This window comes from Apus apus, chromosome 3 (assembly GCF_020740795.1).
Source record: "Apus apus isolate bApuApu2 chromosome 3, bApuApu2.pri.cur, whole genome shotgun sequence".
NCBI lineage: Eukaryota > Metazoa > Chordata > Aves > Apodiformes > Apodidae > Apus > Apus apus.
Genome location: NC_067284.1, coordinates 40,443,516 through 40,460,179, shown reverse-complemented (window position 1 = coordinate 40,460,179; position 16,664 = coordinate 40,443,516).

Sequence of the window (16,664 nt, the reverse complement as noted above, 5' to 3'; positions counted from 1 at the left end):
TCTCTGCTAATATACTGTCAGGGCTGTATAATGTGGGAACATTCGTGATGTTGAAAGTGTTTCAGGTAGCTGCTGAATACTAGTGAGATGCTCCAGTTTTCTGGAAAGTAGTTATTCTTCATTCATATTGTTTTATAATCTATTTAAATACAAATTAAAGTCTACCAGATAACAAAATATATTTAAATGCTTAAGATAAGAAGAATTATGTTCAGGTTTGTAAGTTAAAAATAAATAACTGAACTTTTTTTTTTTTATGTTATTAACAAGAAATATGGGCCTTTGTCATAAAGGATCATGAAAAATCCTCCAGGAAATTATCATTAAGTTATGCAGTTTTCAAAGGCAGGCATCATGGGCTTGAATTGGCTGGAAGCTTAACTTAGTGTATTAACTGCTTTCTGCTCTGACAACTTTTTATTGGTCTGCAACTTGCACTGCTAGGCAATTGCTCTTTTACTCCACTGATGGCAATCATGGCTGGTGAAAGATTAAAAGGCTGCCTAATCTTCACTGCTGTCAGTTGCAGGCAACAGAAAAAGTCTTGAAAGGTGAAGCACAGTTTGTGAGCTGAATAGGGAACTCTAGGCACATTTCCATGCTGAGTAACAGGTGGCAAGCAGAGGAAAAAGGCACTCCACTTTGAGTGATATTAAACCATGAACTGCTGAAGAGTGCACTCATTTTGGGGTGCTGTTCCTGCTGACTGGTGGTGACCCTGCCAAGGATACACAGGTGGGAGCAGCATTTGCCATCAGCCAGCCATGTACCTGCCAGGGGCTTTGTAGGGGCAGCTGGCTGCATAGGGAGGGCAGGGGCAGCCACATTGGCAATGCAGAGGGAGTTTCTACCTGACCTGATTTGAAATCAGGGCATTGCTTCCAAATGTGCCTCTGCGTTAGAAACCACACTGGGCTCAGGAGGTTCATTGCTTACTTTTCTTTTGACTGAATGTGCTGTTTTTCTCCTGCCCTGCTCCTGGGCCCAGAGCAGTGGTGCTCTGCCTGAACCGCTGGCTAATCTCCATGTGTCCATCCTCACAAATGACTGTGGCACACCACTTGTTCTCCTAACTCGCTGCCGAGCCATGGCTGTGTCCTTTTGGCAGGGCTACCTCAGCAGTGGGCAGATGCCCAGCTAACTCCGTTGCTGAAAGGGACAGTGGAGCATCTGGAATAGGAGACAGGGGATGTTCAGACTGGATATTAGGAAAAAGTTATTCACTGAAAGAGTGGTGAGGCATTGGAACAGGCTTCCCAGGGACGTGGTAGAGGCACTGTCCCTGGAGGTGTTAAAAAAACAGGTAGACGTGTTGTTTTGGGAGATGGTTTAGTGGTCATGGAGGTGTAGGGCTGACAGTTGGACTTGATGATCTTGAAGGTCTTTTCCAACCTTAATGATTCTATGCTTCTGTGTTCATCCCTCCAGAAAGCATGGTGAAGGCTGGATTTTGAAACAACAGTATCACTCAAATATGTTTCCTGGTCAGAAGTAACACCAGTGCTGCTGAGCGAACGGTGGGATGTACACAGCAGAATACCTTCTCTTCAGGGTGCCAAAAAGCAGGATGCTGACATTAAAGTATTAAACTATCGAAATTACCCATTAAAATAACGTTGTTAGACAGTGTTTCTACTGTTTCATTATATTGTATGAGAGTGTTTTATCTTGAACTCTTTACTGTGTAGAGTGCCTTTTGGAGTAAGTGAGTTCAAGCACTCTCTGTCTACCTGTCCTGTGAGAATCAGTATTTACTGATGTGTTTGACCTTGTCAGAATTTATGGTGCTGCTACCAGCAGCTAGGCTGTAGCCATAATTCCCTCCAAGAAGGCAAAGGAATTCAAGTGTTTGGGGTGACAAATAGGGCCACAGTGATTTTTTCTACAGGAGTGAGGAGAGGCACCAATCTCTCCTTTACTTATTGCAATCCCTTTTCTTGTAGGTTAAAAATGATGTAATTCAGAGCTGCATACTATCAGTTTTTCATTCCTTGAATTACTGCTATACTTTAGTGATAGTATCTCAAACACAGACATCTTATTCTTCTCTTGGACAGATGCCACCATTGAGTAGCAAAGGTTTCCTCCTGAGGATTAGAGCTTGTTGGAAGCCTTATGACTACTGCTTTTCTGAAATATGTAGGTTTGTCAGAAAGCAAGATGTTCTGCAGAAACATTCTTTTTTGTACCTGTGAGTTTCCTTCAGAGCATGACCAGGGGTCCGATGAAACCTATCAAGTGAGTCTGCCGAGCAGCAGCATCACAAAGCATTGATGTTATGATTCTCTGGACCCCTCTAATAGTAAGTGTATAGTGTAAGTCATGCTCATAAACCCTTTGCTTCAGAGGGACCCTGTTGGAAAATTGCTGTATGACTGTGAATTTCATCTCTTCTGGGTTTACCCTTGATCAAAAAAAACCCCCAAAAATATGGGAAGTGTTATTCTTGAAGCCATTTTTTCTTTACATGGCATAGGGCTTGAAAGCCCTAAAAGTCCTCTTCTATTCTTTGTTTTGCTGCAAGGCACTCTTAGATTGTCAAAATATGAGGTAGCCAAATAATTAGTTTAAGTTTTATAAAAATGAAGAGAAAAAAAGTCCTAAGTCTTCAAAATTATAAGTTTTCTCAGTTGAATTTCTGCAGGAATTTTGTTTTGGACCTAAAAGCTAGATTTAAAGGCCAAAATAGAAGAAGTCTGTATGACATGAACATGCCAAGTTTTGAGCAGTTGTACCGAGGTAGCTGTTTTTTATACTTTCCCAAAGAACACATCTCTATGGAGTCCTTCTTTCAGAACCCAGATTTTGGGAACTTGTTAAGACTTGGGTGCACCATTACTCTGCTTTTGAAGTAATATAGAAGAGAATGTAACCTGTGGCCCTCCTACATCTGTTTCATGGCAAATCATTTGCCTAGATGCTGTGGTGATCTAGAACCTAACTGACAATGATCGTGAAGAAATGGAAGCACATGGTAGAGTCTGGGCAGATCCAAAACTCTCTGTGATAGTATGACATTGCTTCCACTCCATACATAGCCCATTTTCAGTCTTAACCATATAAATTATCTCCTCCCATCCCAATCCAGGAAAGCAGTTAAGCATATGCTTAAGTCAAATTGCTGTCAGTCTGATTTAAGCAGCACTTAAACAAGGTACATTCTTAAATGCTTCTATGACTGCGGAGAGGTTGAAATGTGCATAATGGTCAACACATACTGATACGTTTTGCTGGATGGGAAATTAAAAAATGAAAAGGAACTAAAGCTATTTTTCTTGATTGTACCAGTGCTTATTCTGGCTGTTAGCATGGGATGAGGTTAGTTTAGACAGAGTTCGATCGGATTGCTCTCATATATCGACTTTTTCAAGTTCATAAACATTTAAAGGAAGGAAATTCCATTGCTTTGATCAATTCTGGAGGGTGTGGTAAATCACAGTCAGAGTAGCTGAAATAATAGAAATAACAATGGTTTTCAAAACAATTACTTTTTTTTGGACAGTTAGCAAGGTCTCAAGAATATCATAGAAAGAGAAGAATCAGGAAATTCATTTGTAAATTCAGCAGTAATTTGAAGAGTATAGTTTTCATCAAGAAAGTATGAAACAAAGGTATTTCAATCCCTTTTTGTTTGTAAAAGTTAAATGACACTTGAATTACATTTTCATGTTTCCATAACATATCCTGTTCATTCTTTCACAGCTGTGCACAGAAAAATGGTTATGACACTATATTAATCACTTTTGACCTTCTGATAATAACATATCAAACTTTATTCAAGCATGAGTATCTAAAAAGTTGCATATTAATTTTTTTTTTTTTTTTCTCCAAAGCTGTATTTTCTTCTGTTGTGGTCCTGCTATAGTTTCTTGTTTTTCCTTAAGGCTTTATCTGAACATTCCAGTTAATTCTAGTAAACAGGATGACAAAAAATAATTTCCAAACCTTACTTTATAACAATGTATTTATTTTAAAGTCTACAAAGATAAAAACCTACTACATAATTTCAGCTGCAGAGGAGAAATGGGATTCTAACTTTGGGGGAGCAGTTGGCAGTGGTAGAGTAGTAGTCTGAGCTGCAGGAACTTTATCCAGAGAAAGACTGGGCCAGGAGAAACATCATGAAATACAGCAAGGAGAAATACAAAAGTGAGAGGAACATTGCCAATCATCAGTGCTGCCTGGGAAGGAATTGAAGAGCAACTTCTATGCAAAGGACTTGGGTGGGCAATGGCTGCCAAATTAAAAATTAATCAACAGGGAGTTTTTATAATGACTAAAATGAGCTTCATGTCATTTATAATTTGAAAAAATAACTGTGTGTGCAATAATTTATAGACATTGTATCTTAAGTACCTGACTGAGTCTTGCACAGCATTAGGTACGTGAAATTAACACTATCATTCACAACCACATGGCTTATTAACTAGGAGTTAATTTAACAAGAGCTGTGTGATAAATCATAAAAACTAATACAGCATTACCATGCAACAGAGCTATTTGGTTTCTCTTTGCACTATATGTAGTATCAGGGCCACTCAATATTTTAATCAATATTCTAGAAGAAATATGAAACTGAAGCTAATTTGCAAGATGATACAAACATGACTCCTGTGGCAAATGAACAGTGCAAATGGGTCATATAGTCACCCTGATCACTTTCTAACCTAGGTCCCTTCAAACATCAGACTTCTTGCTACAGTGTAAAGCAAATGTATGTACATAGAAATAAGATACTCAGTTCACATCTTAAAAAAACCTGACATTTGGCCTCAGTGTCAGTGGCTCTGAAGAAAAGAAAAACTTAATAATAGGCAAAGAAAAAACATGAATCCTCAATGTCATATTGGGGAAACATAACTGATAAAACATTCATTGTTCTATAAGAGTGGAGATGGGAGTACAAAGTGATTTCATTTGGTATGAGACATTGTGAAGTTGCTAGTAAATTATTTTATAAAATGTAGGAGTCCAGAGTTTTTTGAAAGGAAAACAGAAACTACAATTAAATTATGGTATTTATGGAATTTATGGAGAATAATTCAGTGAGTTACTTAAAGCTCTCCATTGTCTGATTACACCTGTTAAGTACAAAAGTGAAGACAAACATGAATACCATAAGCAGGTGCTGTTTGTATGCAATGTCTCGACCAAGGAATTGCCCCATTAATGTGAAAAATTTAAAACACTTTTCCAAAATGTGCTCTTGCTATTCTCTCAATATAATAGAGAAAGTGCTTTCCAATGTTCAGATCTTCTAGATTGTTCTCTCTAGCCATTTTCTCATCAGGAAAGGGTTCTTTAATGTAGGGGAGAAAAAACAGAAACAATGTCTAGAAAGGGGACCCAAATTCAAAAGGGGGGAAAAAACATTTTAAACTGCTAGATGGACTGAATCAATAGGAAAAGAAGAAAAAAAGGGTCAAGGGACATGATACAATCCCATTTCTCATTTCTGCAGTTCAAAACTGGAGATGTATATCAAAACCTCTGAGCTACTGAAGGATAACTTGGTGAAAAAAAAATGTATGGTGTCCAGAGGTTCAGAATAAATTATCTTAGAGTCATAGCCAGCACTGAATTGTATTCCTCTATTATTTCAGTTACCATTTTCTGCCTACTAGTACCCTACCACATTTCTGCAACTGGGTAAACTTTTAATGTTCTACTCATCAATTAGCAAAGCAGTGTTCCTCAAGCACTCCTAGAAATAGTAGAAAGGCCTTCTAGTTATCTTTTTGATCCCAGGACCCTCAATTTCCACAGAAAAAAACAACATCAACATTTGTGTACAGTGATCATAATATAAAAACTACACATGCAAAATCCTTGTCTTATTAAAAAGCTGAAAGGCAACTTCCCCATAATTGTCATATCCTTTCAGTAACGGTGAAAGCGAATAATGAAGAAATAGGTGTAAATAGTCTCCATAAAAGTTCCATACTCTGCTGAACTATTTCACATTCATGCTTTAAGTACCTTTACCAGCTTTCAGTTCCAAATTGCCAGTTTCTGGCCCCAGCCTGCATAGTGTCCTGACCCAGTGAGGCAAGTGAAGTATACTATAGCAAATAAGTTGTTCTTTAAGTAGTATACCTTTTTATGTCACCATTTTTTCTACAAGTGCATGGGCCATAATTTCCTGTGGGAATTGATGGCAAGTGCATGGTGTGTTCAGTACCAAGATGGCTCTGACATATGCTGCAGAGAATCCTTGCCAAGATTTTGTGAGCTCACCCTAGTTTATACTTCGGCTTTTTAAAGGAGTGGAAAATCTCACAATTGTCATGCCCCCACATCAATTCAACTGATTGATTGTCTGATGACAGACATGTTTTTAGAAAAAATATGCTTGTCATACCCATGTAATAATTAAAAGTTCCATTAACATGTAAGTGATAGTGACAAAAGGAATCCATAGCTGGACAAGTTTTGCATTTTAGGTTCAAAGAGGATGTAGAAATGAGAATACCAAAAGACTAATTTCAAGCTTGTGTGTGGTATTTGGGTATATATGCTGACGTCATCCCTGACAGAGCTTGCACTGGAATTGCAGTCACACTTTGTGACTTGAGTGTATGAGGAAACAACTGTGCTATCGTCACACAGAAAGGAAAGCATTTTGACTGTTCTTGTTCAGAAACATTAAGACTGCAAAGGGACCTGGACCATAAAAGTGTTTTCATTAATTGATGGAAACTTTTTTATTTTAGGTGCTGTTCAAGACTATGTAAAATATGTGCAACGTGTTAGAATGGCATTTTTCAGTAATAACAGTTTGAAATCTCATAATTGGAGACCTTTTGAGTTTCCATTATTTCATAGCTGAACCCACAGTACGGGTAGAACTAGGTTCTGGATAGTGTGTAGGCAAGAAAGATAAATAACTTTGTTTATTACAGCTGAGGTTCAATCACTTCATTAATTAAATATGCATGTTGCAACTTCTTTTTCTTTTTCTTTTTTTTTTTTCACTGCTGCTTCTATAATGATAACTCTAAGTCATCAGTGTTCTTTATATGCTCTCTTCCGTACAGCTGGAGTTCTTAATTTTGCCTTCAGTTTATTTTTCCTTAGCTGTGATTTTCTGTGTAGAAAAGCACAGAATTCACTGGATGTGTGTGATCATATTCCTGTAGTCACAGCAAAATATGAGACTTTTCTTTGTTTATGACATTATGGAAAGATAAATACTATAGTTTTGGAGTAAACTATTTCCATTATAACAAAACCTGTGTGAGTAAATTCCTAATACAAAGTCTAGAAATATGAAATGGAATCTGAGGAGTAATTTGGTCATCTTTGTTTATTTAGTCCCTCAGAGATCTAAGAGTGCCTCTTGGTTTGAAAGGTTTCATTACACCAATTTGAGAGTTGTCCACCTTCTTTTGTGGAACTAAATAGTGTATTATCCTGCACCTTTAGAAGTAACAGAAATAGCTGAAAATGTCCTTGTGTATTAGATAAAATTATGAGCATGCCTTTCAATTATTTTTTACTCCAACATGAATAGACATGCCTTTTTAGCTTCTCAGTTTAGTATATTGCTATTTTGAACTAGCAAAATGTCCCAGTTTCTAAAAGTTGCAGCTGACACGTCTCCAATATCCCGCAGAACAGGTGGACCTGGCACAGCCTCCCTGGGCAGCCTATACCTCTGCCCCACTGGTCCCATGGGGAAAAGGCTTTTCCTCAGGTCCCATCTGAACATCTTTCCCTTGGTTCAATTGATATCCCTTTGTGTCTCTGACTCCCTCTTCTTGACCACCTCCCTGCAAGCACCAAGGGCTGCTTTAAGTCTCCCTGGAGCCATCTTTGTGCCAGGCTGAGCCTTCTTATCCCTAATCTCTCTTTGCAGAACAACTGCTCCAGCCATAACCAGCTTGAGGCTCCCCTGCTGAATCCATACCACTTAATCAGTGTCTTTCCTGTAGTGGGAGATACATGATACAATACCTAGATGTGGTCTCCTGAGTGCTGAGAACATCTGGATAATCCCATCCTTTGATGGACAGGACATAGCCCTGCTGCCAAGAATTTGCTGGTTTATGTATAGCTCCCTGCACACCAGAGCCCCAGCACCTTCCCTGCAGGAGCTGGTCCTTTGTCTGGCCTTCTCCAGACTGTGCAGTTGCTGGGACAAAAATTCACATGTGGTTGTCGAATTTCATAAACTTCTCATTGGCCCATTTCTGCAGACTATCTAGATTCTTCTGAATGGCAAACCTCACCTCAGAAGTGTAGACTGGCTGCCCCAATTAAGTTCCAGCTGCAAGCCTGACAGGCCTGTGCTCTGTTGCCTTCTCTGGGTCTTTGACACAATTGTTAAGGGTAGAGGTTCCAGGATATATGCATGTGGTTATCAGTCAGATATATCCATGTGGTTATCAGTCTCTAGATAGAGAATGACCCACAAATCATTATGCTTAGAGCACAACCATCCAACCAAATTTTTTACCCATCCAAACCTCAGTGTTCTACCTTGGATATAAAAATATCGTGGGAGACAATGTCAAAAACTTTGCCAAAGTTGAAATAAATTATTTCTGCTGCTTTTCTTTTGTTGACATATCTAGTAATTTTATTGTTTCCAGTTACCTCCTTCTCCTTTGTGTGCCCAGAAGTGTGTTTCAGAAGGACTTTCAAAAGTTTCACCTTTTTGGAGAAGCTTCTTTTTGTCCATTTATGTTGCCTTTCCCATGGCTGTTGCTTAATTAAGCCATGATCAGACAGCTTTGGAAGGGAAAGTAAGCTTGTCTTTCCTTTCATGTTTTCCAACTATGGTCTTATTCCTTGTCAAGAAGTGTGCATATCGGATTATACTAAGTACTAGATTGACGTCTGCATACCTACAAAATTAATACTCCTTCCAAATTGTACTAATAGAGGTTGCAGTCTGAGGGACTGGAAGAAAGAGAGAAGAAGGTTGCTTAAAGAAATATTTTGTTTGAGGTATATGGTGCTCTGAAATTTATTTTCACTTCCTTTTTTAATCTGAAGAAGATGGTAAATACTGAACTGTAAGGTAGAGTACAAATTAAAAAAAGCTAATTTACCCATAGTTCCCTGAATGGTTCAGGATTTGATGAAGTCTGTTACAGAAATACATTGATCTAGGAGCTATTATGCTGCAGATCCTGGGTAGAACAGTTGTTTACATTTCTTTAGGACCTGCTGCAGAAAGCAATTTTCCAGCTGTAAAATGGGTGATGTTGTTTATGAGCATACTCAAAATAAAAAATGGAAATACAGGTTCAATGAAGCTGATAATGAATGTCTTCTGCAACTCAGGTCACATCTGGCATTGTGTGAATAACCATATTCACACTTAAGAGGGCTCTGGACTCATCCTAGAGCTAACATGCCTACCTCTTTTGCACTGCCCATGGAAGCACGTTTTAGACCAAGGGACACTCTTACAACTACATTTCCTCATCAGCAACATGCCTTACCTAAATTTTATGCCTGAAACACATACATGACTAAAAATGTGCAGTAATAGGCTTTTAACCCTGTGTAAAATTTCTGGACTCCTCAGTTTCACACATGCTGGGTTTCCTTCAGCATTTGCCACTAGTAGGGCTAGCTATTTATTCATAGATTTATGGAAGGCCTACTGAGATTAATGTGTGGACACACACTGCTTTGAATTTGGTTTTGAGTCTGTGCCTTTAATTGCTGATTTGCCCTGTTTGTTTACTTAATAGAGAAATAAGTATAAAAAGCTTTTCCTTTCTCTTTCTTGGAAACTTTTCTTTTGCTCTCTGTGAAGTTCCTAACCCATGCTCCTGGAGCTGTGAAGCTTTGAAACTACTTAACGTCCAGTAGATTAGATTGTTTGCTCATCCTAATAACCTCCTACAGCTAGAAAGTTGGGTCTTCCCATAAAAATATAATTAATTTTTTTCTGGACAAACTGCCATTCTATGAGTGGTTCTTTTTGCAGGAGAGGAAAGACTGTCATCATCACCAACTCTGTTTAAATTTGGAGTTTAAATAGGCTTTTTCATAAAGGACATCAACTATAAAACATCCACAGGCTTTCTGTACTGTTTGCAGAGTGACAGGCCTGAGTTCTGTATTATTCTGACGATGTATGTGCCCCTTTTGTTTTAAGCAGCTGGAACTGCTCAGCGCATCAAATTAAATACATATTCGAGTCTTTTCAGAATCCAAGCCTGAGAAGACTCCTGACACCTTATAACTTTCAAGCTTCAGTGCTGTCCATCTGCAGAAGACCAGTGGGATTTACACACTTTTCTAAGCATTCCACACAGATTTACCCTATTGATGCTTGCTCCTAGGCTTTGATGAAAGATGCTGTTGATTTCAGACTGGGACTGACATTTCAGAGTTAACATGGCTGAGAAGACTTCAGGCCACTTGCCATCTGCTGCTATGGTAGTGGTAGCTTGATAATGATATTAAAGACTTTCAGAATTGGAACAATACTAATCAGCAAGTTGATATCAGAGGGAGTTGGCTCTACCAGACAGAGTTATGCTGGAATTAAGGGATTATTTGGCTCTATTACAAAACTTCAGTATCTCAATACATTATCCAGGGCCAAGGTTTCACAGTGTCCTCTGAGATCCTGATTTCCATCTGTGCCACCATGCTTAAAATAGGTAAGCTGACAAACCAAGTGGAACTAAATATCATCTAGCTCATTGCTTCCAACAGTGGTCCGATGTGAATGTCTGTTTCAGAAGCTGAGCATCTGCCTTTGGCTGTTTGTTGATATGGTTGATTGTTTTCTTTAAATTTGGGAAGAATTATTCAGCATTTTTTGACACAATAGACAGAAGTTGCCAAAGAGCAAAGACATACTGTCTTAGATCTAAGAGAAGAAGCAGTGGTCTATCAGGAGAAGGAAAAGTTTAGGAAGATGGGAAGAAAAAAAAAATAATTAAAAATATTCAAAGACAATCCACTGATTAATTTTTCCCAGTGCCTCAAGATCCTGTCAGGTCTTTAGTTTTAGCTTCCTCCACTGCCACAGAGCCATTTACTTGGGATCCCAGCCCACAGGCTTTTCCCACTTTCAAAAGGACTCATTTATAATATCACTTCTGTGGAAAACCACAAATATTTTTGCCCTGTCCCCACACACATAGAGCCATTTTGAGGCAGTAGAAAAAAATAATAAAATAGACCTAGCTGGAAATTTCTAGCTGTGCCTCTGTACAGGCTTTGCAGAGAAAATGGTGAATCTTTAGTCTCAAGACTTTTATTTTCAAATGGTAAAAAGTCTGATAAAACAAGTATCTCTGCTCTCTTTAGTGACAGATCCACATTGCTTGCAAATAGTTTGAAAGGAAAATGTTGTGAGCAATTGAATCCTTCTCCATCTTTGATTCATTTAGCTTTCAAATGATTAGAGGGTTGCGCTGTAGATCTAAAGATACCATCTCTGAAGATGACTCATGCAGGGAGTAAATGTAATCCTAAGTGATACAGTCCTAAGATTTTTAAATTAAAAAAAAAAAAAAAAAAAAAAGGAAATTACTTCCAAAAGCAAGTGTTAGTCTCATTAAATCACATTCTTAAAAGTTAGGATATGTCAGCATTATGACTATAGCCTATGCAAAGCTAACCCATTCACCTGTCATTAATTATAGAGTCATGTGATTTTTTAGTATTTTTTTTCCCTGCAGGAACCAAGCCATATCTACATAGGACAAAGAGGTTTCAGGGACAATTCTGGCTAGTCTAACAAGTTCTGTTAGGTAGAGAAGCACACCTTATCTCACCCTGCAGAAGTGTTCTTAAGATTGATTTTTCAATATGTAGAAAGTATTAAAATGTTAGAAAGACATTACCTGAGGAAAAAGCTTGAAGAAATTAATTATGTTGTCCTTGGTTCAGGATTTGAATGATGTGTACAAAGATGTACAAAGCCTCTCATTGAATGTCGATGAACAGAAATACTGAATCCCTGCTAACAAAGTGAGGTTGCATCACATGTATTGAATGATCAAGCAATTGTGAACTGCTTAATGACTCATCATTATGAAGTGGAAGGAATACTGCTCAGGAAGCCTTAATTTTGGTACTTCCTAATATCTGAGCACTTTATTTTGCAACTTCAAAAGTCATGCCACTGCTATGTCTTTTTGTCATGTAATGTGTATGGATATAGGATTTCTACCATACAGACTTATGTCATGATTTTAAATTAGTGATGTATTTGTGATGTAGATTAAAAGTTGTCTAGCATGAGAAAGAAAAGACAACTTAGAAAAGTAATGATATAAATCAGGTTTAAATTTTAATAAATAACATAAATACTGTTGGTGAGACAAGAAGATTTATCTCTAGGGACAAATTAATAGATGTCCTTAATAACTTAACATACAATACTCTTCCCAGCCTTCCCCTGTATTGTCTTCTCACTTTTAGCAGTAGGTAAGTAAGAGAAGTTACTTTTACTTGGGTTTTTCAGCAGACTCCAGCCTCTGCTTATGCAGTGTGGATGGAGTGGCCACCACTTTTGGGACTACTGACTTGATGGAACACACTGTGGAAAAAAAAAAAAAAGCCTCCCAAGACCCTACTTTTTCATGACCTTATTTTTGCTAAATTTAGATCTTAATAGATCTCTGAAAGCTGGTTTCCTTCTCTTCACAAAGCTGGAAATACCAGCTGCCAAACTGCAGTAGCCCCTTGAGTACAGCCTGAACCACCTGCCAGTCCATCAGGATAATGAGATGCCACTGTAACCCACCAATTAATACAGCACTGATGGAGCAACCAGAGGCAAACAGCATATATATTCCCCATCATGTTAAGGGTCTGAGTGAACACAGACAAGCAGTAAAGTTTCAGTAAGACATTTGGTAGGAAAAGCTGGATGAGTGGAGAGACAGGCTAAGGCATCATAAAAGATGTTTGCTCTGTTAAGAAGTACCTCTCTCTCCCATTTCTTGAGAATAATGTATCTCAGCTCAAACTAAAATGAGAGTGTGTTTCTCTGCTATATGCAAGCTGCCTTTCATTTTAATCCCATCCTCTAGCTAGGCTAAAAGATTGAGTAAGGCTGAAAGATTTTCATATCTTAATGGGAACCCCTGGTGTTTTGACTCAAGTAACTTGCACAGCAAAACCTGTGTTATCAGCTCAGGATCCTGTTCTAGCACCATAGTAAGGTTTGAATTTAACAGATGGATCAGAAAGGCTGTGCTCCCCTACTGCTTCTTTCTTTTCACTGTGCTTAACATAACTTTATCCCAGGGATCTAGTCTGATTACCAGTTCTTCACAATGCCTGCTATAAAATATTAATATATAGGATAGAACTGAAGTTCTTTGGACAAAGAGAAGTGGACTTACTATAGTTAGGGTGCAGCATCAGTGACTGGTTTAGGGCAGGCTAGTGAGATCTTTTACTTCTGTGACAAAGTGAACGTGTATTTGCTTTTTAACAGTTCTTAACCACTTGTGATCACAATGTCTGTTTTGTTGTATTTTGCTTTGGATAAAGTTGGCTGATCAAATTCTCAAAAAACAGTCAGTTGTTCCAGTTACATCCTTTTCCTCAAAGTGATTACCTGACCCAGTCTGTCAGAGAGGGTGTACTAAACCGAGTTTCCTATTGCTTATCCCTGATACTTGTATGAGACATTTGTTTCTCTTTGTATGAACCGTAATTTATAGTTACTGTATGACAGCAAAACAAATGTATAAGTAAATGTGAAGCCTTGGTAGCATTAGCAAAGAATTCACTGGGTGTTATTGTGGTTTTCCCACTAAAACGTGTTCTCAGACAGTCTCAGCCTGATTGCTACCACTTCCTCTCATGAGATAAACACACTGGATAAATGTTTCTGTTTTTTACCTGGTAGTCCTTTGAATGTGATTAAGATGCCTATTTCCAGTCTGTGGTCCATGGTTGCCAGATGAGCTTACTGAAGCTGTATTTGAAGACAGAGAGGGAAAAATTATATTTATACTTTTTACTTTTTGTATAAAGTTACAAGGACAATGCCTAAATCCCACTCAGTAAGGCTGCTTTAGGGACTGATCTTTCTGAAGTCAACAGCATTGACAACCACTTTCTTTGAATTATGGAGACTTGAACTATGACAGTATAGGGGACCAGCTAGCTCAGGAAGTCTACATTCTGTCTCGAAGTCTACTTAAAAAATCTTTTTGGACAGTTTTGTACTTGTGTAGAGAAAAAACATGTTATCTTATAAAACTATGTCAGGGAATGAGTGCCTTCATGTGGGAAAAAGAACTCAACAAATGCTACAATGTATTAATTGAATGGACAGGGAGAGAACAGGTTCCCAGGTAAATGAAAAGACCAGTCCCTGAGGATGAACTGGAGTACATCTTCAGAAGGTCTGTGGTCATAAAAATTCTGCAACCAAAAGCTTGAAAAGCACAGAGGTTTCCCAAGCCCCTGCTGAATGCCAGCACTCTCCTTCTGTTCTGTGTTGTTGTTTGTAGCAATTAAAAATAATGGATCACAAAAACATGTGGAACAATATTTATTGCTGTTCTACATAGTTATATTTCCACAAGGCCAATCCTGATATGTGTCTTGCTGCCATAAAAATACAACTGACAGTTTATTATCCCCGCTACACGACATCCTTCATTATTTATAGAGATGGTGTTTGGAAAGACAAATGACTTCTGCTCTTTCCAGAAGCAATAATAAAGTGATAACACTTTTTGTTAACAACCAGCTTCTTTTTTACCCCTTGAGCTTGCTGCTTGCTCATCTAATCATGGGGTTTCATAGTCAGTTCGACAGATTGCATGCACCACTGTATTTATTAGCTGTCACAGGTTAAGGATGGCTTTTTTTCCACTTCTATTTTCCACCCTAATGATGGTAGCAATAAACAAAATATTGCTTGAAATTAATGAATTCACTTAGTGGCTTGGGTATATTTTTTTAAGCAGCAATATAAATATTTATTTTAGTATATATCTTATTTTAATGGAATATATCATCTGCTGACAGATTATAGTGATCATATTTCTTTCCAAACCACTGGTAGAGGACTAATCCTTAAACTGTTGTCTTTATTAGACAAATATTCACAGCAGTTCTTTGATGTATACTACACAATGATTATTCATAAAATGAAGTATTATTTCTTAATGACTCTGCATAACTTAGAAGTTAATGCTATGAAGCTTATTTTCAAGCTTTCAAGCACTCATTCTTGGATAATGTTTCCTATTTATGAGCTTAACAGAGGAGCTTCTGCACAGTATTCCAATAATCTGTGTAAAAACACAGTAATTTTTTTTCAGTCTATTGCAGATACAAGCAGTAAAAATCATACAAAGGATCTGAAGATATGCTGAGCAGAGCTAGCAGTGAGAAACACATTTCCATTCTGGGGAAAGCCAAGCTGAAGCTGAGAGAAATAATTTTAATGAAACAAGGAGCTGAATGTTGACTATGGTTTACTTCAACGCGTGTCTTTAAAATAAAATGCCCACTTCTAGCTAAGGGGCCTATTTTATGCTATCAGCCACTGCTAAGTACATGAACCATTGCATTATTCAGTTGTTACACAGTAAATATTAATTTACATGGCTATATTTTTTGTGAAGCATCAACAGAGCAGAAAAATTTGAAACTTACAGTAATTAGAAAACATAACAAGTTCATGGTGATAGAATGTGAATGTTTCAGTGGACTTAAGAAACAAATCAATGCAGAATGTACAAAAAAGCCAGTCTTGACAGCTGTTCTTGACAGTAAATCTAATGAACGGGAATTGGAGTGGAAGAAAGGATTTGGAGTTTAGTCTTGTCATGACTTTTCTGTGTATATTATAGGGAAGAGGACAGGAAAAGGACTTTTTATGCTGTTTTCGTCTTTGCAGAACTCAGAAGAAATGATTTCATTTTGTTTTCTTTTGTTGAGACTCTTTTCTGTTGTACCAGTATAACAATACTGTTAGTTTAGACATGAAGATAATGACTGTAAGTATAGTAAGTAATTTTTGCTCGTTGGTGACTGGCAGCTGTATTGGGTGGAATGCTCTTAAACATCAGTTCTCTTTTCTTATTTAGGTGTTGACAGACCCTCCCAACCATCATCTTAATTGCTCTTCTAGTAACAGAAATGGACTGGGCAGAGGAATTGCCTTGATTCGTTGTTTACTTTGGTATTTTCACACCCATCTCCTTAATTCGAGGTAGATTTTCAATAACTTTGTTGAAGAAGAAGCTGTAGTTAAGAAACACTGCCACATTTCAGAGGTTCTGAATTAAAGCCTGTGGAGCACATCACCAGATAATTTTATAGAAGTTTATGTTGATCAGTAGTGCTAGGTACAGAGACCTTGAAGCTAGCATAAACTGAAATTGATATGCTCATATCATTGTTACTGGTTTGATCCTAAACCCACAAATACTGTGTTGGTACTGTGCAATCCAAAGCATATGAGGCAAGACTTATTAGCCTGAAAACAGGATTTTGCTGCTGCCATTCAGGCACTATTATCTCTATAGAGCATTGTACTGGGGCTCATGAGTGTATCAGACTGAGTCAGTAGACATACAGGGTCCCTAGATAACCACTACTGAGAGCAGTAGGTGTGTCTTGCGTGCTTCCTCATCCTACAATTACTATCGCTACTTACAAGAGGTCAAAGCAAAGTCAAACTGCAAGACTACCACATTCTTCACCTC